We start from the raw sequence: 24,304 nt of genomic DNA, 5'->3' as shown, positions 1-24,304 counted from the left end.
TTTGAAAACTTTTGTCATGAACTCAACAAAGGGGGTACCCGTGGATTTTTTTCAAAATTCGTTAACTGGACATATTGGTGTCAATTCGAGTGCCAGAGTCAATGTGTAGCACTTTTCTTACATAAAATTTTCCTCTCGTTATTCTGCTGTTCGCAGAATTTCTCTACGAGTTACGATTCGTAAGAAAAAAGCTTCCGTTAAAGAGATAAATGTATCAATTTCCAAAAATTAAAAAAATCATAATATCTCAAACTTAACTTCAAGAGTTAAACTGTTGCACTATTAGGGACTAGCTGGACCAGGTGTACCTACTAACGCCTGAAAACCGGAGAAAACAATTTCTTCTTTGAAAACTTTTGTCATAAAATCAACAAAGGTTGGATTTTTTTCAAAATTGGTTAATTGAAAATATTGGTGTCAATTCGAGTGCCAGAGTCAATGTGTAGCACTTTTCTTACATAAAATTTTCCTCTCGTTATTCTGCTGTTCGCAGAATTTCTCTACGAGTTACGATTCGTAAGAAAAAAGCTTCCGTTAAAGAGATAAATGTATCAATTTCCAAAAATTAAAAAAATCATAATATCTCAGACTTAACTTCAAGAGTTAAACTGTTGCACTTTTTGGGACTAGCTGGACCAGGTGTATCTAGTAACGCCGGAATACCGAAGAAAACAATTTCTTCTTTGAAAACTTTTGTCATAAAATCAACAAAGGTTGGATTTTTTTCAAAATTGGTTAATTGAAAATATTGGTGTCAATTCGAGTGCCAGAGTCAATGTGTAGCACTTTTCTTACATAAAATTTTCCTCTCGTTATTCTGCTGTTCGCAGAATTTCTCTACGAGTTACGATTCGTAAGAAAAAAGCTTCCGTTAAAGAGATAAATGTATCAATTTCCAAAAATTAAAAAAATCATAATATCTCAAACTTAACTTCAAGAGTTAAACTGTTGCACTTTTTGGGACTAGCTGGACCGGGTGTATCTAGTAACGCCGGAAAACCGAAGAAAACAATTTCTTCTTTGAAAACTTTTGTCATAAAATCAACAAAGGTTGGATTTTTTTCAAAATTGGTTAATTGAAAATATTGGTGTCAATTCGAGTGCCAGAGTCAATGTGTAGCACTTTTCTTACATAAAATTTTCCTCTCGTTATTCTGCTGTTCGCAGAATTTCTCTACGAGTTACGATTCGTAAGAAAAAAGCTTCCGTTAAAGAGATAAATGTATCAATTTCCAAATATTAAAAAAATCATAATATCTCAAACATAACTTCAAGGGTTAAACTGTTGAACTTTTAGGGACTAGCTGGACCAGGTGTACCTACTAACGCCTGAAAACCGGAGAAAACAATTTCTTCTTTGAAAACTTTTGTCATAAAATCAACAGAGGGGGTACCCTTGGATTTTTTTCAAAATTCGTTAATTGGACATATTGGTGTCAGTTCGAGTGCCAGAGTCAATGTGTAGCACTTTTCTTACATAAAATTTTCCTCTCGTTATTCTGCTGTTCGCAGAATTTCTCTACGAGTTACGATTCGTAAGAAAAAACCTTCCGTTAAAGAGATAAATGTATCAGTTTCTAAAAATTAAAAAAAACTTAATATCTCCAACTTAACTTCAAGAGTTAAACTGTAGCACTTTTTGGGACTAACTGGACTAGGTATATCTACTAAAGCTGGAAAACCGAAGAAAACAATTTCTTCTTTGGAAAGTTTTGTCATAAAATCAACAAAGCGGGTACCCTTTGATTTTTTTCAAAATTCGTTAATTGAAAATATTGGTGTCAATTCGAGTGCCAGAGTCAATGTGTAGCACTTTTCTTACATAAAATTTCCCTTTCGTTCTTCTGCTGGCCGCAGAAGTTCTCTGCGGGTTACGGTTCGTAAGAAAAAAGCTTCCTTTAAAGAGATAACTGTATCAATTTCCAACAATTAAAAAAATCATAATATCTCCAACTTAACTTCAAGAGTTAAACTGTTGCACTTTTTGGGACTAACTGGACCAGGTATACCTACTAACGCCGGAAGACCGAAGAAAACAATTTCTTCTTTGAAAACTTTTGTCATAAAATCAACAAAGGGGGTACCCTTGGATTTTTTTCAAAATTCGTTAACTGGACATATTGGTGTCAATTCGAGTGCCAGAGTCAATTTGTAGCACTTTTCTTACATAAAATTTTCCTCTCGTTATTCTGCTGTTCGCAGAATTTCTCTACGAGTTACGATTCGTAAGAAAAAACCTTCCGTTAAAGAGATAAATTAAATTAAAATTTAATTTTATAATTTTATAATTAATAAAAATTAAAAAAAACATAATATCTCCAACTTAACTTCAAGAGTTAAACTGTTGCACTTTTTGGGACTAGCTAGACCAGGTGTATCTAGTAACGCCGGAAAACCGAAGAAAACAATTTCTTCTTTGAAAACTTTTGTCATAAAATCAACAAAGGTTGGATTTTTTTCAAAATTGGTTAATTGAAAATATTGGTGTCAATTCGAGTGCCAGAGTCAATGTGTAGCACTTTTCTTACATAAAATTTTCCTCTCGTTATTCTGCTGTTCGCAGAATTTCTCTACGAGTTACGATTCGTAAGAAAAAAGCTTCCGTTAAAGAGATAAATGTATCAATTTCCAAATATTAAAAAAATCATAATATCTCAAACTTAACTTCAAGGGTTAAACTGTTGCACTTTTAGGGACTAGCTGGACCAGGTGTACCTACTAACGCCTGAAAACCGGAGAAAACAATTTCTTCTTTGAAAACTTTTGTCATAAAATCAACACTTGGATTTTTTTCAAAATTAGTTAATTGGACATATTGGTGTCAATTCGAGTGCCAGAGTCAATGTGTAGCACTTTTCTTACATAAAATTTTCCTCTCGTTATTCTGCTGTTCGCAGAATTTCTCTACGAGTTACGAATCGTAAGAAAGAACCTTCCGTTAAAGAGATAAATGTATCAGTTTCTAAAAATTAAAAAAAAACATAATATCTCCAACTTAACTTCAAGAGTTAAACTGTTGCACTTTTTGGGACTAGCTGGACCAGGCGTATCTAGTAACGCCGGAAAACCGAAGAAAACAATTTCTTCTTTGAAAACTTTTGTTATAAAATCAACAAAGGGGGTACCCTTGGATTTTTTTCAAAATTCGTTAATTGGACATATTGGTGTCAATTCGAGTGCCAGAGTCAGTGTGTAGCACTTTTCTTACATAAAATTTTTATTTCGTTCTTCTGCTATCCCCAGAAGTTCTCTGCGAGTTACGGTTCGTAAGAAAAAAGCTTCCGTTAAAGAGATAAATGTATCAATTTCCAACAATTAAAAAAATCATAATATCTCCAACTTAACTTCAAGAGTTAAACTGTTGCACTTTTTGCGACCAGCTGGACCAGGTGTATCTAGTAACGCCGGAAAAGCGAAGAAAACAATTTCTTCTTTGAAAACTTTTGTCATAAAATCAACAAAGGGGGTACCCTTGGATTTTTTTCAAAATTCGTTAATTGGACATATTGGTGTCAATTCGAGTGCCAGAGTCAATGTGTAGCACTTTTCTTACATAAAATTTTCCTCTCGTTCTTCTGCTGTCCGCAGAAGTTCTCTGCGAGTTACGGTTCGTAAGAAAAAAGCTTCCGTTAAAGAGATAAATGTATCAATTTCCAACAATTAAAAAAATCGTAATATCTCCAACTTAACTTCAAGAGTTAAACTGTTGCACTTTTTGGGACTAGCTGGACCAGGTGTATCTACTAACGCCGGAAAACCGAAGAAAACAATTTCTTCTTTGAAAACTTTTGTCATAAAATCAACAAAGGGGGTAGGTACCCTTGGATTTTTTTCAAAATTCGTTAATTGGACATATTGGTGTCAATTCGAGTGCCAGAGTCAATGTGTAGCACTTTTCTTACATAAAATTTTCCTCTCGTTCTTCTGCTGTCCGCAGAAGTTCTCTGCGAGTTACGGTTCGTAAGAAAAAAGCTTCCGTTAAAGAGATAAATGTATCAATTTCCAACAATTAAAAAAATCATAATATCTCCAACTTAACTTCAAGAGTTAAACTGTTGCACTTTTTGCGACCAGCTGGACCAGGTGTATCTAGTAACGCCGGAAAAGCGAAGAAAACAATTTCTTCTTTGAAAACTTTTGTCATAAAATCAACAAAGGGGGTACCCTTGGATTTTTTTCAAAATTCGTTAATTGGACATATTGGTGTCAATTCGAGTGCCAGAGTCAATATGTAGCACTTTTCTTACATAAAATTTTCCTCTCGTTCTTCTGCTGTCCGCAGAAGTTCTCTGCGAGTTACGGTTCGTAAGAAAAAAGCTTCCGTTAAAGAGATAAATGTATCAATTTCCAACAATTAAAAAAATCGTAATATCTCCAACTTAACTTCAAGAGTTAAACTGTTGCACTTTTTGGGACTAGCTGGACCAGGTGTATCTACTAACGCCGGAAACCGAAGAAAACAATTTCTTCTTTGAAAACTTTTGTCATAAAATCAACAAAGGGGGTACCCTTGGATTTTTTCAAAATTTGTTAACTGGACATATTGGTGTCAATTCGAGTGCCAGAGTCAATGTGTAGCACTTTTCTTACATAAAATTTTCCTCTCGTTCTTCTGCTGTCCGCAGAAGTTCTCTGCGAGTTACGGTTCGTAAGAAAAAAGCTTCCGTTAAAGAGATAAATGTATCAATTTCCAACAATTAAAAAAATCATAATATCTCCAACTTAACTTCAAGAGTTAAACTGTTGCACTTTTTGGGACTAGCTGGACCAGGTGTACCTACTAACGCCGGAAAACAGAAGAAAACAATTTCTTCTTTGAAAACTTTTGTCATAAAATCAACAAAGGGGGTACCCTTGGATTTTTTTCAAAATTCGTTAATTGGACATATTGGTGTCAATTCGAGTGACAGAGTCAATGCGTAGCACTTTTCTCACATAAAATTTTCCTCTCGTTTTTCTGCTGTCCGCAGAAGTTCTCTGCGAGTTACGGTTCGTAAGAAAAAAGCTTCCGTTAAAGAGATAAATGTATCAATTTCCAACAATTAAAAAAATCATAATATCTCCAACTTAACTTCAAGAGTTAAACTGTTGCACTTTTTGGGACTAGCTGGACCAGGTGTATCTAGTAACGCCGGAAAACCGAAGAAAACAATTTCTTCTTTGAAAACTTTTGTCATAAAATCAACAAAGGGGGTACCCTTGGATTTTTTTCAAAATTCGTTAATTGGACATATTGGTGTCAATTCAAGTGCCAGAGTCAATGTGTAGCACTTTTCTTACATAAAATTTTTATTTCGTTCTTCTGCTGTCCCCAGAAGTTCTCTGCGAGTTACGGTTCGTAAGAAAAAAGCTTCCGTTAAAGAGATAAATGTATCAATTTCCAACAATTAAAACAATCATAATATCTCCAACTTAACTTCAAGAGTTAAACTGTTGCACTTTTTGCGACCAGCTGGACCAGGTGTATCTAGTAACGCCGGAAAACCGAAGAAAACAATTTCTTCTTTGAAAACTTTTGTCATAAAATCAACAAAGGGGGTACCCTTGGATTTTTTTCAAAATTCGTTAATTGGACATATTGGTGTCAATTCGAGTGCCAGAGTCAATGTCTAGCACTTTTCTTACATAAAATTTTCCTCTCGTTCTTCTGCTCTCCGCAGAAGTTCTCTGCGAGTTACGGTTCGTAAGAAAAAAGCTTCCGTTAAAGAGATAAATGTATCAATTTCCAACAATTAAAAAAATCATAATATCTCCAACTTAACTTCAAGAGTTAAACTGTTGCACTTTTTGGGACTAGCTGGACCAGGTGTATCTAGTAACGCCGGAAAACTGAAGAAAACAATTTCTTCTTTGAAAACTTTTGTCATAAAATCAACAAAGGGGGTACCCTTAGATTTTTTTCAAAATTCGTTAATTGGACATATTGGTGTCAATTCGAGTGCCAGAGTCAATGTGTAGCACTTTTCTCACATAAAATTTTCCTCTCGTTTTTCCGCTGTCCGCAGAAGTTCTCTGCGAGTTACGGTTCGTAAGAAAAAAGCTTCCGTTAAAGAGATAAATGTATCAATTTCCAACAATTAAAAAAATCATAATATCTCCAACTTAACTTCAAGAGTTAAACTGTTGCACTTTTTGGGACTAGCTGGACCAGGTGTATCTAGTAACGCCGGAAAACCGAAGAAAACGATTTCTTCTTTGAAAACTTTTGTCATAAAATCAACAAAGGGGGTACCCTTGGATTTTTTTCAAAATTCGTTAATTGAAAATATTGGTGTCAATTCGAGTGCCAGAGTCAATGTTTTCTTACATAAAATTTTCCTCTCGTTATTCTGCTTTTCGCAGAATTTCTCTACGAGTTACGATTCGTAAGAAAAAAGCTTCCGTTAAAGAGATAAATGTATCAATTTCCAAAAATTAAAAAAATCATAATATCTCAAACTTAACTTTAAGAGTTAAACTGTTGCACCTTTAGGGACTAGCTGGACCAGGTGTACCTACTAACGCCTGAAAACCGGAGAAAACAATTTCTTCTTTGAAAACTTTTGTCATAAAATCAACAGAGGGGGTACCCTTGGATTTTTTTCAAAATTCGTTAATTGGACATATTGGTGTCAATTCGAGTGCCAGAGTCAATGTGTAGCACTTTTCTTACATAAAATTTTCCTCTCGTTCTTCTGCTGTCCGCAGAAGTTCTCTGCGAGTTACGGTTCGTAAGAAAAAAGCATCCGTTAAAGAGATAAATGTATCAATTTCCAACAATTAAAAAAATCATAATATCTCCAACTTAACTTCAAGAGTTAAACTGTTGCACTTTTTGGGACTAGCTGGACCAGGTGTATCTACTAACGCCGGAAAACCGAAGAAAACAATTTCTTCTTTGAAAACTTTTGTCATAAAATCAACAAAGGGGGTACCCTTGGATTTTTTTCAAAATTCGTTAACTGGACATATTGGTGTCAATTCGAGTGCCAGAGTCAATGTGTAGCACTTTTCTTACATAAAATTTTCCTCTCATTATTCTGCTGTTCGCAGAATTTCTCTACGAGTTACGACTCGTAAGAAAGAACCTTCCGTTAAAGAGATAAATGTATCAGTTTCTAAAAATTAAAAAAAACATAATATCTCCAACTTAACTTCAAGAGTTAAACTCTTGCACTTTTTGGGACTAGCTGGACCAGGTGTATCTAGTAACGCCGGAAAACCGAAGAAAACAATTTCTTCTTTGAAAACTTTTTGTGAAATCAACAAAGGGGGTACCCTTGGATTTTTTTCAAAATTCGTTAATTGGACATATTGGTGTCAATTCGAGTGCCAGAGTCAATGTGTAGCACTTTTCTTACATAAAATTTTCCTTTCGTTCTTCTGCTGTCCCCAGAAGTTATCTGCGAGTTACTGTTCGTAAGAAAAAAGCTTCCGTTAAAGAGATAAATGTATCAATTTCCAACAATTAAAAAAATCATAATATCTCCAACTTAACTTCAAGAGTTAAACTGTTTCACTTTTTGCGACCAGCTGGACCAGGTGTATCTAGTAACGCCGGAAAAGCGAAGAAAACAATTTCTTCTTTGAAAACTTTTGTCATAAAATCAACAAAGGGATACCCTTGGATTTTTTTCAAAATTCGTTAATTGGACATATTGGTGTCAATTCGAGTGCCAGAGTCAATGTGTAGCACTTTTCTTACATAAAATTTTCCTCTCGTTCTTCTGCTGTCCGTAGAAGTTCTCTGCGAGTTACGGTTCGTAAGAAAAAAGCTTCCGTTAAAGAGATAAATGTATCAATTTCCAACAATTAAAAAAATCATAATATCTCCAACCTAACTTCAAGAGTTAAACTGTTGCACTTTTTGGGACTAGCTGGACCAGGTGTATCTACTAACGCCGGAAAACCGAAGAAAACAATTTCTTCTTTGAAAACTTTTGTCATAAAATCAACAAAGGGGGTACCCTTGGATTTTTTCAAAATTCGTTAACTGGACATATTGGTGTCAATTCGAGTGCCAGAGTCAATGTGTAGCACTTTTCTTACATAAAATTTTCCTCTCGTTTTTCTGCTATCCGCAGAAGTTCTCTGCGTGTTACGGTTCGTAAGAAAAAAGCTTCCGTTAAAGAGATAAATGTATCAATTTCCAACAATTAAAAAAATCATAATATCTCCAACTTAACTTCAAGAGTTAAACTGTTGCACTTTTTGGGACTAGCTGGACCAGGTGTACCTACTAACGCCGGAAAACTGAAGAAACAATTTCGTCTTTGAAAACTTTTGTCATAAAATTAACAGAGGGGGTACCCTTGGATTTTTTTCAAAATTCGTTAACTGGACATATTGGTGTCAATTCGAGCGCCAGAGTCAATGTGTAGCACTTTTCTTAGATAAAATTTTCCTCTCGTTATTCTGCTGTTCGCAGAATTTCTCTTCGAGTTACGATTCGTAAGAAAAAACCTTCCGTTAAAGAGATAAATGTATCAGTTTCTAAAAATTAAAAAAAACATAATATCTCCAACTTAACTTCAAGAGTTAAACTGTAGCACTTTTTGGGACTAGCTGGACTAGGTGTATCTACTAACGCTGGAAAACCGAAGAAAACAATTTCTTCTTTGAAAACTTTTGTCATAAAATCAACAAAGGGGGTACCCTTGGATTTTTTTCAAAATTCGTTAATTGAAAATATTGGTGTCAATTCGAGTGCCAGAGTCAATGTGTAGCACTTTTCTTACATGAAATTTTCCTTTCGTTCTTCTGCTGTCCGCAGAAGTTCTCTGCGAGTTACGGTTCGTAAGAAAAAAGCTTCCTTTAAAGATATAACTGTATCAATTTCCAACAATTAAAAAAATCATAATATCTCCAACTTAACTTCAAGAGTTAAACTGTTGCACTTTTTGGGACTAACTGGACCAGGTGTACCTACTAACGCCGGAAGACCGAAGAAAACAATTTCTTCTTTGAAAACTTTTGTCATAAAATCAACAAAGGGGGTACCCTTGGATTTTTTTCAAAATTCGTTAACTGGACATATTGGTGTCAATTCGAGTGCCAGAGTCAATGTGTAGCACTTTTCTTACATAAAATTTTCCTCTCGTTATTCTGCTGTTCGCAGAATTTCTCTACGAGTTACGATTCGTAAGAAAGAACCTTCCGTTAAAGAGATAAATGTATCAGTTTCTAAAAATTAAAAAAAAACATAATATCTCCAACTTAACTTCAAGAGTTAAACTGTTGCACTTTTTGGGACTAGCTGGACCAGGCGTATCTAGTAACGCCGGAAAACCGAAGAAAACAATTTCTTCTTTGAAAACTTTTGTTATAAAATCAACAAAGAGGGTACCCTTGGATTTTTTTCAAAATTCGTTAACTGGACATATTGGTGTCAATTCGAGCGCCAGAGTCAATGTGTAGCACTTTTCTTAGATAAAATTTTCCTCTCGTTATTCTGCTGTTCGCAGAATTTCTCTTCGAGTTACGATTCGTAAGAAAAAACCTTCCGTTAAAGAGATAAATGTATCAGTTTCTAAAAATTAAAAAAAACATAATATCTCCAACTTAACTTCAAGAGTTAAACTGTAGCACTTTTTGGGACTAGCTGGACTAGGTGTATCTACTAACGCTGGAAAACCGAAGAAAACAATTTCTTCTTTGAAAACTTTTGTCATAAAATCAACAAAGGGGGTACCCTTGGATTTTTTTCAAAATTCGTTAATTGAAAATATTGGTGTCAATTCGAGTGCCAGAGTCAATGTGTAGCACTTTTCTTACATGAAATTTTCCTTTCGTTCTTCTGCTGTCCGCAGAAGTTCTCTGCGAGTTACGGTTCGTAAGAAAAAAGCTTCCTTTAAAGATATAACTGTATCAATTTCCAACAATTAAAAAAATCATAATATCTCCAACTTAACTTCAAGAGTTAAACTGTTGCACTTTTTGGGACTAGCTGGACCAGGCGTATCTAGTAACGCCGGAAAACCGAAGAAAACAATTTCTTCTTTGAAAACTTTTGTTATAAAATCAACAAAGGGGGTACCCTTGGATTTTTTTCAAAATTCGTTAATTGGACATATTGGTGTCAATTCGAGTGCCAGAGTCAATGTGTAGCACTTTTCTTACATAAAATTTTTATTTCGTTCTTCTGCTGTCCCCAGAAGTTCTCTGCGAGTTACGGTTCGTAAGAAAAAAGCTTCCGTTAAAGAGATAAATGTAACAATTTCCAACAATTAAAAAAATCATAATATCTCCAACTTAACTTCAAGAGTTAAACTGTTGCACTTTTTGCGACCAGCTGGACCAGGTGTATCTAGTAACGCCGGAAAAGCGAAGAAAACAATTTCTTCTTTGAAAACTTTTGTCATAAAATCAACAAAGGGGGTACCCTTGGATTTTTTTCAAAATTCGTTAATTGGACATATTGGGGTCAATTCGAGTGCCAGAGTCAATGTGTAGCACTTTTCTTACATGAAATTTTCCTCTCGTTCTTCTACTGTCCGCAGAAGTTCTCTGCGAGTTACGGTTCGTAAGAAAAAAGCTTCCGTTAAAGAGATAAATGTATCAATTTCCAACAATTAAAAAAATCGTAATATCTCCAACTTAACTTCAAGAGTTAAACTGTTGCACTTTTTGGGACTAGCTGGACCAGGTGTATCTACTAACGCCGGAAAACCGAAGAAAACAATTTCTTCTTTGAAAACTTTTGTCATAAAATCAACAAAGGGGGTACCCTTGGATTTTTTTCAAAATTCGTTAATTGGACATATTGGTGTCAATTCGAGTGCCAGAGTCAATGTGTAGCACTTTTCTTACATAAAATTTTCCTCTCGTTCTTCTGCTGTCCGCAGAAGTTCTCTGCGAGTTACGGTTCGTAAGAAAAAAGCTTCCGTTAAAGAGATAAATGTATCAATTTCCAACAATTAAAAAAATCATAATATCTCCAACTTAACTTCAAGAGTTAAACTGTTGCACTTTTTGCGACCAGCTGGATCAGGTGTATCTAGTAACGCCGGAAAAGCGAAGAAAACAATTTCTTCTTTGAAAACTTTTGTCATAAAATCAACAAAGGGGGTACCCTTGGATTTTTTTCAAAATTCGTTAATTGGACATATTGGTGTCAATTCGAGTGCCAGAGTCAATGTGTAGCACTTTTCTTACATAAAATTTTCCTCTCGTTCTTCTGCTGTCCGCAGAAGTTCTCTGCGAGTTACGGTTCGTAAGAAAAAAGCTTCCGTTAAAGAGATAAATGTATCAATTTCCAACAATTAAAAAAATCGTAATATCTCCAACTTAACTTCAAGAGTTAAACTGTTGCACTTTTTGGGACTAGCTGGACCAGGTGTATCTACTAACGCCGGAAAACCGAAGAAAACAATTTCTTCTTTGAAAACTTTTGTCATAAAATCAACAAAGGGGGTACCCTTGGATTTTTTCAAAATTCGTTAACTGGACATATTGGTGTCAATTCGAGTGCCAGAGTCAATGTGTAGCACTTTTCTTACATAAAATTTTCCTCTCGGTCTTCTGCTGTCCGCAGAAGTTCTCTGCGAGTTACGGTTCGTAAGAAAAAAGCTTCCGTTAAAGAGATAAATGTATCAATTTCCAACAATTAAAAAAATCATAATATCTCCAACTTAACTTCAAGAGTTAAACTGTTGCACTTTTTGGGACTAGCTGGACCAGGTGTACCTACTAACGCCGGAAAACCGAAGAAAACAATTTCTTCTTTGAAAACTTTTGTCATAAAATCAACAAAGGGGGTACCCTTGGATTTTTTTCAAAATTCGTTAATTGGACATATTGGTGTCAATTCGAGTGCCAGAGTCAATGTGTAGCACTTTTCTCACATAAAATTTTCCTCTCGTTTTTCTGCTGTCCGCAGAAGTTCTCTGCGAGTTACGGTTCGTAAGAAAAAAGCTTCCGTTAAAGAGATAAATGTATCAATTTCCAACAATTAAAAAAATCATAATATCTCCAACTTAACTTCAAGAGTTAAACTGTTGCACTTTTTGGGACTAGCTGGACCAGGTGTATCTAGTAACGCCGGAAAACCGAAGAAAACAATTTCTTCTTTGAAAACTTTTGTCATAAAATCAACAAAGGGGGTACCCTTGGATTTTTTTCAAAATTCGTTAATTGGACATATTGGTGTCAATTCGAGTGCCAGAGTCAATGTGTAGCACTGTTCTTACATAAAATTTTTATTTCGTTCTTCTGCTGTCCCCAGAAGTTCTCTGCGAGTTACCGTTCGTAAGAAAAAAGCTTCCGTTAAAGAGATAAATGTATCAATTTCCAACAATTAAAACAATCATAATATCTCCAACTTAACTTCAAGAGTTAAACTGTTGCACTTTTTGCGACCAGCTGGACCAGGTGTATCTAGTAACGCCGGAAAAGCGAAGAAAACAATTTCTTCTTTGAAAACTTTTGTCATAAAATCAACAAAGGGGGTACCCTTGGATTTTTTTCAAAATTCGTTAATTGGACATATTGGTGTCAATTCGAGTGCCAGAGTCAATGTGTAGCACTTTTCTTACATAAAATTTTCCTCTCGTTCTTCTGCTCTCCGCAGAAGTTCTCTGCGAGTTACGGTTCGTAAGAAAAAAGCTTCCGTTAAAGAGATAAATGTATCAATTTCCAACAATTAAAAAAATCATAATATCTCCAACTTAACTTCAAGAGTTAAACTGTTGCACTTTTTGGGACTAGCTGGACCAGGTGTATCTAGTAACGCCGGAAAACTGAAGAAAACAATTTCTTCTTTGAAAACTTTTGTCATAAAATCAACAAAGGGGGTACCCTTAGATTTTTTTCAAAATTCGTTAATTGGACATATTGGTGTCAATTCGAGTGCCAGAGTCAATGTGTAGCGCTTTTCTCACATAAAATTTTCCTCTCGTTTTTCTGCTGTCCGCAGAAGTTCTCTGCGAGTTACGGTTCGTAAGAAAAAAGCTTCCGTTAAAGAGATAAATGTATCAATTTCCAACAATTAAAAAAATCATAATATCTCCAACTTAACTTCAAGAGTTAAACTGTTGCACTTTTTGGGACTAGCTGGACCAGGTGTATCTAGTAACGCCGGAAAACCGAAGAAAACAATTTCTTCTTTGAAAACTTTTGTCATAAAATCAACAAAGGGGGTACCCTTGGATTTTTTTCAAAATTCGTTAATTGAAAATATTGGTGTCAATTCGAGTGCCAGAGTCAATGTTTTCTTACACAAAATTTTCCTCTCGTTATTCTGCTTTTCGCAGAATTTCTCTACGAGTTACGATTCGTAAGAAAAAAGCTTCCGTTAAAGAGATAAATGTATCAATTTCCAAAAATTAAAAAAATCATAATATCTCCAACTTAACTTCAAGAGTTAAACTGTTGCACTTTTTGGGACTAGCTGGACCAGGTGTATCTACTAACGCCGGAAAACCGAAGAAAACAATTTCTTCTTTGAAAACTTTTGTCATAAAATCAACAAAGGGGGTACCCTTGGATTTTTTTCAAAATTCGTTAATTGGACATATTGGTGTCAATTCGAGTGCCAGAGTCAATGTGTAGCACTTTTCTTACATAAAATTTTCCTCTCGTTCTTCTGCTGTCCGCAGAAGTTCTCTGCGATTTACGGTTCGTAAGAAAAAAGCTTCCGTTAAAGAGATAAATGTATCAATTTCCAACAATTAAAAAAATCATAATATCTCCAACTTAACATCAAGAGTTAAACTGTTGCACTTTTTGGGACTAGCTGGACCAGGTGTATCTACTAACGCCGGAAAAGCGAAGAAAACAATTTCTTCTTTGAAAACTTTTGTCATAAAATCAACAAAGGGGGTACCCTTGGATTTTTTTCAAAATTCGTTAACTGGACATATTGGTGTCAATTCGAGTGCCAGAGTCAATGTGTAGCACTTTTCTTACATAAAATTTTCCTCTCGGTCTTCTGCTGTCCGCAGAAGTTCTCTGCGAGTTACGGTTCGTAAGAAAAAAGCTTCCGTTAAAGAGATAAATGTATCAATTTCCAACAATTAAAAAAATCATAATATCTCCAACTTAACTTCAAGAGTTAAACTGTTGCACTTTTTGGGACTAACTGGACCAGGTGTACCTACTAACGCCGGAAGACCGAAGAAAACAATTTCTTCTTTGAAAACTTTTGTCATAAAATCAACAAAGGGGGTACCCTTGGATTTTTTTCAAAATTCGTTAACTGGACATATTGGTGTCAATTCGAGTGCCAGAGTCAATGTGTAGCACTTTTCTTACATAAAATTTTCCTCTCGTTATTCTGCTGTTCGCAGAATTTCTCTACGAGTTACGATTCGTAAGAAAGAACCTTCCGTTAAAGAGATAAATGTATCAGTTTCTAAAAATTAAAAAAAAACATAATATCTCCAACTTAACTTCAAGAGTTAAACTGTTGCACTTTTTGGGACTAGCTGGACCAGGCGTATCTAGTAACGCCGGAAAACCGAAGAAAACAATTTCTTCTTTGAAAACTTTTGTTATAAAATCAACAAAGAGGGTACCCTTGGATTTTTTTCAAAATTCGTTAATTGGACATATTGGTGTCAATTCGAGTGCCAGAGTCAATGTGTAGCACTTTTCTTACATAAAATTTTTATTTCGTTCTTCTGCTGTCCCCAGAAGTTCTCTGCGAGTTACGGTTCGTAAGAAAAAAGCTTCCGTTAAAGAGATAAATGTATCAATTTCCAACAATTAAAAAAATCATAATATCTCCAACTTAACTTCAAGAGTTAAACTGTTGCACTTTTTGCGACCAGCTGGACCAGGTGTATCTAGTAACGCCGGAAAAGCGAAGAAAACAATTTCTTCTTTGAAAACTTTTGTCATAAAATCAACAAAGGGGGTACCCTTGGATTTTTTTCAAAATTCGTTAATTGGACATATTGGTGTCAATTCGAGTGCCAGAGTCAATGTGTAGCACTTTTCTTACATAAAATTTTCCTCTCGTTCTTCTACTGTCCGCAGAAGTTCTCTGCGAGTTACGGTTCGTAAGAAAAAAGCTTCCGTTAAAGAGATAAATGTATCAATTTCCAACAATTAAAAAAATCGTAATATCTCCAACTTAACTTCAAGAGTTAAACTGTTGCACTTTTTGGGACTAGCTGGACCAGGTGTATCTACTAACGCCGGAAAACCGAAGAAAACAATTTCTTCTTTGAAAACTTTTGTCATAAAATCAACAAAGGGGGTACCCTTGGATTTTTTTCAAAATTCGTTAATTGGACATATTGGTGTCAATTCGAGTGCCAGAGTCAATGTGTAGCACTTTTCTTACATAAAATTTTCCTCTCGTTCTTCTGCTGTCCGCAGAAGTTCTCTGCGAGTTACGGTTCGTAAGAAAAAAGCTTCCGTTAAAGAGATAAATGTATCAATTTCCAACAATTAAAAAAATCATAATATCTCCAACTTAACTTCAAGAGTTAAACTGTTGCACTTTTTGCGACCAGCTGGATCAGGTGTATCTAGTAACGCCGGAAAAGCGAAGAAAACAATTTCTTCTTTGAAAACTTTTGTCATAAAATGAACAAAGGGGGTACCCTTGGATTTTTTTCGAAATTCGTTAATTGGACATATTGGTGTCAATTCGAGTGCCAGAGTCAATGTGTAGCACTTTTCTTACATAAAATTTTCCTCTCGTTCTTCTGCTGTCCGCAGAAGTTCTCTGCGAGTTACGGTTCGTAAGAAAAAAGCTTCCGTTAAAGAGATAAATGTATCAATTTCCAACAATTACAAAAATCGTAATATCTCCAACTTAACTTCAAGAGTTAAACTGTTGCACTTTTTGGGACTAGCTGGACCAGGTGTATCTACTAACGCCGGAAAACCGAAGAAAACAATTTCTTCTTTGAAAACTTTTGTCATAAAATCAACAAAGGGGGTACCCTTGGATTTTTTCAAAATTGGTTAACTGGACATATTGGTGTCAATTCGAGTGCCAGAGTCAATGTGTAGCACTTTTCTTACATAAAATTTTCCTCTCGGTCTTCTGCTGTCCGCAGAAGTTCTCTGCGAGTTACGGTTCGTAAGAAAAAAGCTTCCGTTAAAGAGATAAATGTATCAATTTCCAACAATTAAAAAAATCATAATATCTCCAACTTAACTTCAAGAGTTAAACTGTTGCACTTTTTGGGACTAGCTGGACCAGGTGTACCTACTAACGCCGGAAAACCGAAGAAAACAATTTCTTCTTTGAAAACTTTTGTCATAAAATCAACAAAGGGATTGGATTTTTTTCAAAATTCGTTAATTGGACATATTGGTGTCAATTCGAGTGCCAGAGTCAATGTGTAGCACTTTTCTCACATAAAATTTTCCTCTCGTTTTTCTGCTGTCCGCAGAAGTTCTCTGCGAGTTACGGTTCGTAAGAAAAAAGCTTCCGTTAAAGAGATAAATGTATCAATTTCCAACAATTAAAAAAATCATAATATCTCCAACTTAACTTCAAGAGTTAAACTGTTGCACTTTTTGGGACTAGCTGGACCAGGTGTATCTAGTAACGCCGGAAAACCGAAGAAAACAATTTCTTCTTTGAAAACTTTTGTCATAAAATCAACAAAGGGGGTACCCTTGGATTTTTTTCAAAATTCGTTAATTGGACATATTGGTGTCAATTCGAGTGCCAGAGTCAATGTGTAGCACTTTTCTTACATAAAATTTTTATTTCGTTCTTCTGCTCTCCCCAGAAGTTCTCTGCGAGTTACGGTTCGTAAGAAAAAAGCTTCCGTTAAAGAGATAAATGTATCAATTTCCAACAATTAAAACAATCATAATATCTCCAACTTAACTTCAAGAGTTAAACTGTTGCACTTTTTGCGACCAGCTGGACCAGGTGTATCTAGTAACGCCGGAAAAGCGAAGAAAACAATTTCTTCTTTGAAAACTTTTGTCATAAAATCGACAAAGGGGGTACCCTTGGATTTTTTTCAAAATTCGTTAATTGGACATATTGGTGTCAATTCGAGTGCCAGAGTCAATGTGTAGCACTTTTCTTACATAAAATTTTCGTCTCGTTCTTCTGCTCTCCGCAGAAGTTCTCTGCGAGTTACGGTTCGTAAGAAAAAAGCTTCCGTTAAAGAGATAAATGTATCAATTTCCAACAATTAAAAAAATCATAATATCTCCAACTTAACTTCAAGAGTTAAACTGTTGCACTTTTTGGGACTAGCTGGACCAGGTGTATCTAGTAACGCCGGAAAACTGAAGAAAACAATTTCTTCTTTGAAAACTTTTGTCATAAAATCAACAAAGGGGGTACCCTTAGATTTTTTTCAAAATTCGTTAATTGGACATATTGGTGTCAATTCGAGTGCCAGAGTCAATGTGTAGCGCTTTTCTCACATAAAATTTTCCTCTCGTTTTTCTGCTGTCCGCAGAAGTTCTCTGCGAGTTACGGTTCGTAAGAAAAAAGCTTCCGTTAAAGAGATAAATGTATCAATTTCCAACAATTAAAAAAATCATAATATCTCCAACTTAACTTCAAGAGTTAAACTGTTGCACTTTTTGGGACTAGCTGGACCAGGTGTATCTAGTAACGCCGGAAAACCGAAGAAAACAATTTCTTCTTTGAAAACTTTTGTCATAAAATCAACAAAGGGGGTACCCTTGGATTTTTTTCAAAATTCGTTAATTGAAAATATTGGTGTCAATTCGAGTGCCAGAGTCAATGTTTTCTTACATAAAATTTTCCTCTCGTTATTCTGCTTTTCGCAGAACTTCTCTACGAGTTACGATTCGTAAGAAAATAGCTTCCGTTAAAGAGATAAATGTATCAATTTCCAAAAATTAAAAAAATCATAATATCTCCAACTTAACTTCAAGAGTTAAACTGTTGCACTTTTTGGGACTAGCTGGACCAGGTGTACCTACTAACGCCGGAAAACCGAAGAAAACAATTTCTTCTTTGAAAACTTTTGTCATAAAATCAACAAAGGGATTGGATTTTTTTCAAAATTCGTTAATTGGACATATTGGTGTCAATTCGAGTGCCAGAGTCAATGTGTAGCACTTTTCTCACATAAAATTTTCCTCTCGTTCTTCTGCTGTCCGCAGAAGTTCTCTGCGAGTTACGGTTCGTAAGAAAAAAGCTTCCGTTAAAGAGATAAATGTATCAATTTCCAACAATTAAAAAAATCATAATATCTCCAACTTAACTTCAAGAGTTAAACTGTTGCACTTTTTGCGACCAGCTGGATCAGGTGTATCTAGTAACGCCGGAAAAGCGAAGAAAACAATTTCTTCTTTGAAAACTTTTGTCATAAAATGAACAAAGGGGGTACCCTTGGATTTTTTTCGAAATTCGTTAATTGGACATATTGGTGTCAATTCGAGTGCCAGAGTCAATGTGTAGCACTTTTCTTACATAAAATTTTCCTCTCGTTCTTCTGCTGTCCGCAGAAGTTCTCTGCGAGTTACGGTTCGTAAGAAAAAAGCTTCCGTTAAAGAGATAAATGTATCAATTTCCAACAATTAAAAAAATCGTAATATCTCCAACTTAACTTCAAGAGTTAAACTGTTGCACTTTTTGGGACTAGCTGGACCAGGTGTATCTACTAACGCCGGAAAACCGAAGAAAACAATTTCTTCTTTGAAAACTTTTGTCATAAAATCAACAAAGGGGGTACCCTTGGATTTTTTCAAAATTGGTTAACTGGACATATTGGTGTCAATTCGAGTGCCAGAGTCAATGTGTAGCACTTTTCTTACATAAAATTTTCCTCTCGGTCTTCTGCTGTCCGCAGAAGTTCTCTGCGAGTTACGGTTCGTAAGAAAAAAGCTTCCGTTAAAGAGATAAATGTATCAATTTCCAACAATTAAAAAAATCATAATATCTCCAACTTAACTTCAAGAGTTAAACTGTTGCACTTTTTGGGACTAGCTGGACCAGGTGTACCTACTAACGCCGGAAAACCGAAGAAAACAATTTCTTCTTTGAAAACTTTTGTCATAAAATCAACAAAGGGATTGGATTTTTTTCAAAATTCGTTAATTGGACATATTGGTGTCAATTCGAGTGCCAGAGTCAATGTGTAGCACTTTTCTCACATAAAATTTTCCTCTCGTTTTTCTGCTGTCCGCAGAAGTTCTCTGCGAGTTACGGTTCGTAAGAAAAAAGCTTCCGTTAAAGAGATAAATGTATCAATTTCCAACAATTAAAAAAATCATAATATCTCCAACTTAACTTCAAGAGTTAAACTGTTGCACTTTTTGGGACTAGCTGGACCAGGTGTATCTAGTAACGCCGGAAAACCGAAGAAAACAATTTCTTCTTTGAAAACTTTTGTCATAAAATCAACAAAGGGGGTACCCATGGATTTTTTTCAAAATTCGTTAATTGGACATATTGGTGTCAATTCGAGTGCCAGAGTCAATGTGTAGCACTTTTCTTACATAAAATTTTTATTTCGTTCTTCTGCTCTCCCCAGAAGTTCTCTGCGAGTTACGGTTCGTAAGAAAAAAGCTTCCGTTAAAGAGATAAATGTATCAATTTCCAACAATTAAAACAATCATAATATCTCCAACTTAACTTCAAGAGTTAAACTGTTGCACTTTTTGCGACCAGCTGGACCAGGTGTATCTAGTAACGCCGGAAAAGCGAAGAAAACAATTTCTTCTTTGAAAACTTTTGTCATAAAATCAACAAAGGGGGTACCCTTGGATTTTTTTCAAAATTCGTTAATTGGACATATTGGTGTCAATTCGAGTGCCAGAGTCAATGTGTAGCACTTTTCTTACATAAAATTTTCGTCTCGTTCTTCTGCTCTCCGCAGAAGTTCTCTGCGAGTTACGGTTCGTAAGAAAAAAGCTTCCGTTAAAGAGATAAATGTATCAATTTCCAACAATTAAAAAAATCATAATATCTCCAACTTAACTTCAAGAGTTAAACTGTTGCACTTTTTGGGACTAGCTGGACCAGGTGTATCTAGTAACGCCGGAAAACTGAAGAAAACAATTTCTTCTTTGAAAACTTTTGTCATAAAATCAACAAAGGGGGTACCCTTAGATTTTTTTCAAAATTCGTTAATTGGACATATTGGTGTCAATTCGAGTGCCAGAGTCAATGTGTAGCGCTTTTCTCACATAAAATTTTCCTCTCGTTTTTCTGCTGTCCGCAGAAGTTCTCTGCGAGTTACGGTTCGTAAGAAAAAAGCTTCCGTTAAAGAGATAAATGTATCAATTTCCAACAATTAAAAAAATCATAATATCTCCAACTTAACTTCAAGAGTTAAACTGTTGCACTTTTTGGGACTAGCTGGACCAGGTGTATCTAGTAACGCCGGAAAACCGAAGAAAACAATTTCTTCTTTGAAAACTTTTGTCATAAAATCAACAAAGGGGGTACCCTTGGATTTTTTTCAAAATTCGTTAATTGAAAATATTGGTGTCAATTCGAGTGCAAGAGTCAATGTTTTCTTACATAAAATTTTCCTCTCGTTATTCTGCTTTTCGCAGAATTTCTCTACGAGTTACGATTCGTAAGAAAATAGCTTCCGTTAAAGAGATAAATGTATCAATTTCCAAAAATTAAAAAAATCATAATATCTCCAACTTAACTTCAAGAGTTAAACTGTTGCACTTTTTGGGACTAGCTGGACCAGGTGTATCTACTAACGCCGGAAAACCGAAGAAAACAATTTCTTCTTTGAAAACTTTTGTCATAAAATCAACAAAGGGGGTACCCTTGGATTTTTTTCAAAATTCGTTAATTGGACATATTGGTGTCAATTCGAGTGCCAGAGTCAATGTGTAGCACTTTTCTTACATAAAATTTTCCTCTCGTTCTTCTGCTGTCCGCAGAAGTTCTCTGCGATTTACGGTTCGTAAGAAAAAAGCTTCCGTTAAAGAGATAAATGTATCAATTTCCAACAATTAAAAAAATCATAATATCTCCAACTTAACTTCAAGAGTTAAACTGTTGCACTTTTTGCGACCAGCTGGACCAGGTGTATCTAGTAACGCCGGAAAAGCGAAGAAAACAATTTCTTCTTTGAAAACTTTTGTCATAAAATCAACAAAGGGGGTACCCTTGGATTTTTTTCAAAATTCGTTAATTGGACATATTGGTGTCAATTCGAGTGCCAGAGTCAATGTGTAGCACTTTTCTTACATAAAATTTTCCTCTCGGTCTTCTGCTGTCCGCAGAAGTTCTCTGCGAGTTACGGTTCGTAAGAAAAAAGCTTCCGTTAAAGAGATAAATGTATCAATTTCCAACAATTAAAAAAATCATAATATCTCCAACTTAACTTCAAGAGTTAAACTGTTGCACTTTTTGGGACTAGCTGGACCAGGTGTACCTACTAACGCCGGAAAACCGAAGAAAACAATTTCTTCTTTGAAAACTTTTGTCATAAAATCAACAAAGGGGGTACCCTTGGATTTTTTCAAAATTCGTTAATTGGACATATTGGTGTCAATTCGAGTGCCAGAGTCAATGTGTAGCACTTTTCTCACATAAAATTTTCCTCTCGTTTTTCTGCTGTCCGCAGAAGTTCTCTGCGAGTTACGGTTCGTAAGAAAAAAGCTTCCGTTAAAGAGATAAATGTATCAATTTCCAACAATTAAAAAAATCATAATATCTCCAACTTAACTTCAAGAGTTAAACTGTTGCACTTTTTGGGACTAGCTGGACCAGGTGTACCTACTAACGCCGGAAAACCGAAGAAAACAATTTCTTCTTTGAAAACTTTTGTCATAAAATCAACAAAGGGGGTACCCTTGGATTTTTTTCAAAATTCGTTAATTGGACATATTGGTGTCAATTCGAGTGCCAGAGTCAATGTGTAGCACTTTTCTCACATAAAATTTTCCTCTCGTTTTTCTGCTGTCCGCAGAAGTTGTCTGCGAGTTACGGTTCGTAAGAAAAAAGCTTCCGTTAAAGAGATAAATGTATCAATTTCCAACAATTAAAAAAATCAATATATCTCCAACTTAACTTCAAGAGTTAAACTGTTGCACTTTTTGGGACTAGCTGGACCAGGTGTATCTAGTAACGCCGGAAAACCGAAGAAAACAATTTCTTCTTTGAAAACTTTTGTCATAAAATCAACAAAGGGGGTACCCTTGGATTTTTTTCAAAATTCGTTAATTGGACATATTGGTGTCAATTCGAGTGCCAGAGTCAATGTGTAGCACTTTTCTTACATAAAATTTTTATTTCGTTCTTCTGCTGTCCCCAGAAGTTCTCTGCGAGTTACGGTTCGTAAGAAAAAAGCTTCCGTTAAAGAGATAAATGTATCAATTTCCAACAATTAAAACAATCATAATATCTCCGACTTAACTTCAAGAGTTAAACTGTTGCACTTTTTGCGACCAGCTGGACCAGGTGTATCTAGTAACGCCGGAAAAGCGAAGAAAACAATTTCTTCTTTGAAAACTTTTGTCATAAAATCAACAAAGGGGGTACCCTTGGATTTTTTTCAAAATTCGTTAATTGGACATATTGGTGTCAATTCGAGTGCCAGAGTCAATGTGTAGCACTTTTCTTACATAAAATTTTCCTTTCGTTCTTCTGCTCTCCGCAGAAGTTCTCTGCGAGTTACGGTTCGTAAGAAAAAAGCTTCCGTTAAAGAGATAAATGTATCAATTTCCAACAATTAAAAAAATCATAATATCTCCAACTTAACTTCAAGAGTTAAACTGTTGCACTTTTTGGGACTAGCTGGACCAGGTGTATCTAGTAACGCCGGAAAACTGAAGAAAACAATTTCTTCTTTGAAAACTTTTGTCATAAAATCAACAAAGGGGGTACCCTTAGATTTTTTTCAAAATTCGTTAATTGGACATATTGGTGTCAATTCGAGTGCCAGAGTCAATGTGTAGCACTTTTCTCACATAAAATTTTCCTCTCGTTTTTCTGCTGTCCGCAGAAGTTCTCTGCGAGTTACGGTTCGTAAGAAAAAAGCTTCCGTTAAAGAGATAAATGTATCAATTTCCAACAATTAAAAAAATCATAATATCTCCAACTTAACTTCAAGAGTTAAACTGTTGCACTTTTTGGGACTAGCTGGACCAGGTGTATCTAGTAACGCCGGAAAACCGAAGAAAACAATTTCTTCTTTGAAAACTTTTGTCATAAAATCAACAAAGGGGGGTACCATTGGATTTTTTTCAAAATTCGTTAACTGGACATATTGGTGTCAATTCGAGTGCCAGAGTCAATGTGTAGCACTTTTCTTACATAAAATTTTCCTCTCGTTATTCTGCTGTTCGCAGAATTTCTCTACGAGTTACGATTCGTAAGAAAAAAGCTTCCGTTAAAGAGATAAATGTATCAATTTCCAAAAATTAAAAAAATCATAATATCTCCAACTTAACTTCAAGAGTTAAACTGTTGCACTTTTAGGGACTAGCTGGACCAGGTGTACCAACTAACGCCTGAAAACCGGAGAAAACAATTTCTTCTTTGAAAACTTTTGTCATAAAATCAACAGAGGGGGTACCCTTGGATTTTTTTCAAAATTCGTTAATTGGACATATTGGTGTCAATTCGAGTGCCAGAGTCAATGTGTAGCACTTTTCTTACATAAAATTTTCCTTTCGTTCTTCTGCTCTCCGCAGAAGTTCTCTGCGAGTTACGGTTCGTAAGAAAAAAGCTTCCGTTAAAGAGATAAATGTATCAATTTCCAACAATTAAAAAAATCATAATATCTCCAACTTAACTTCAAGAGTTAAACTGTTGCACTTTTTGGGACTAGCTGGACCAGGTGTATCTAGTAACGCCGGAAAACTGAAGAAAACAATTTCTTCTTTGAAAACTTTTGTCATAAAATCAACAAAGGGGGTACCCTTAGATTTTTTTCAAAATTCGTTAATTGGACATATTGGTGTCAATTCGAGTGCCAGAGTCAATGTGTAGCACTTTTCTCACATAAAATTTTCCTCTCGTTTTTCTGCTGTCCGCAGAAGTTCTCTGCGAGTTACGGTTCGTAAGAAAAAAGCTTCCGTTAAAGAGATAAATGTATCAATTTCCAACAATTAAAAAAATCATAATATCTCCAACTTAACTTCAAGAGTTAAACTGTTGCACTTTTTGGGACTAGCTGGACCAGGTGTATCTAGTAACGCCGGAAAACTGAAGAAAACAATTTCTTCTTTGAAAACTTTTGTCATAAAATCAACAAAGGGGGTACCCTTAGATTTTTTTCAAAATTCGTTAATTGGACATATTGGTGTCAATTCGAGTGCCAGAGTCAATGTGTAGCGCTTTTCTCACATAAAATTTTCCTCTCGTTTTTCTGCTGTCCGCAGAAGTTCTCTGCGAGTTACGGTTCGTAAGAAAAAAGCTTCCGTTAAAGAGATAAATGTATCAATTTCCAAC

The sequence above is a fragment of the Diabrotica virgifera genome, chromosome 6 (assembly GCF_917563875.1).
Source record: "Diabrotica virgifera virgifera chromosome 6, PGI_DIABVI_V3a".
In the NCBI taxonomy this organism is placed as follows: domain Eukaryota; kingdom Metazoa; phylum Arthropoda; class Insecta; order Coleoptera; family Chrysomelidae; genus Diabrotica; species Diabrotica virgifera.
This window is presented reverse-complemented; position numbering follows the sequence as displayed.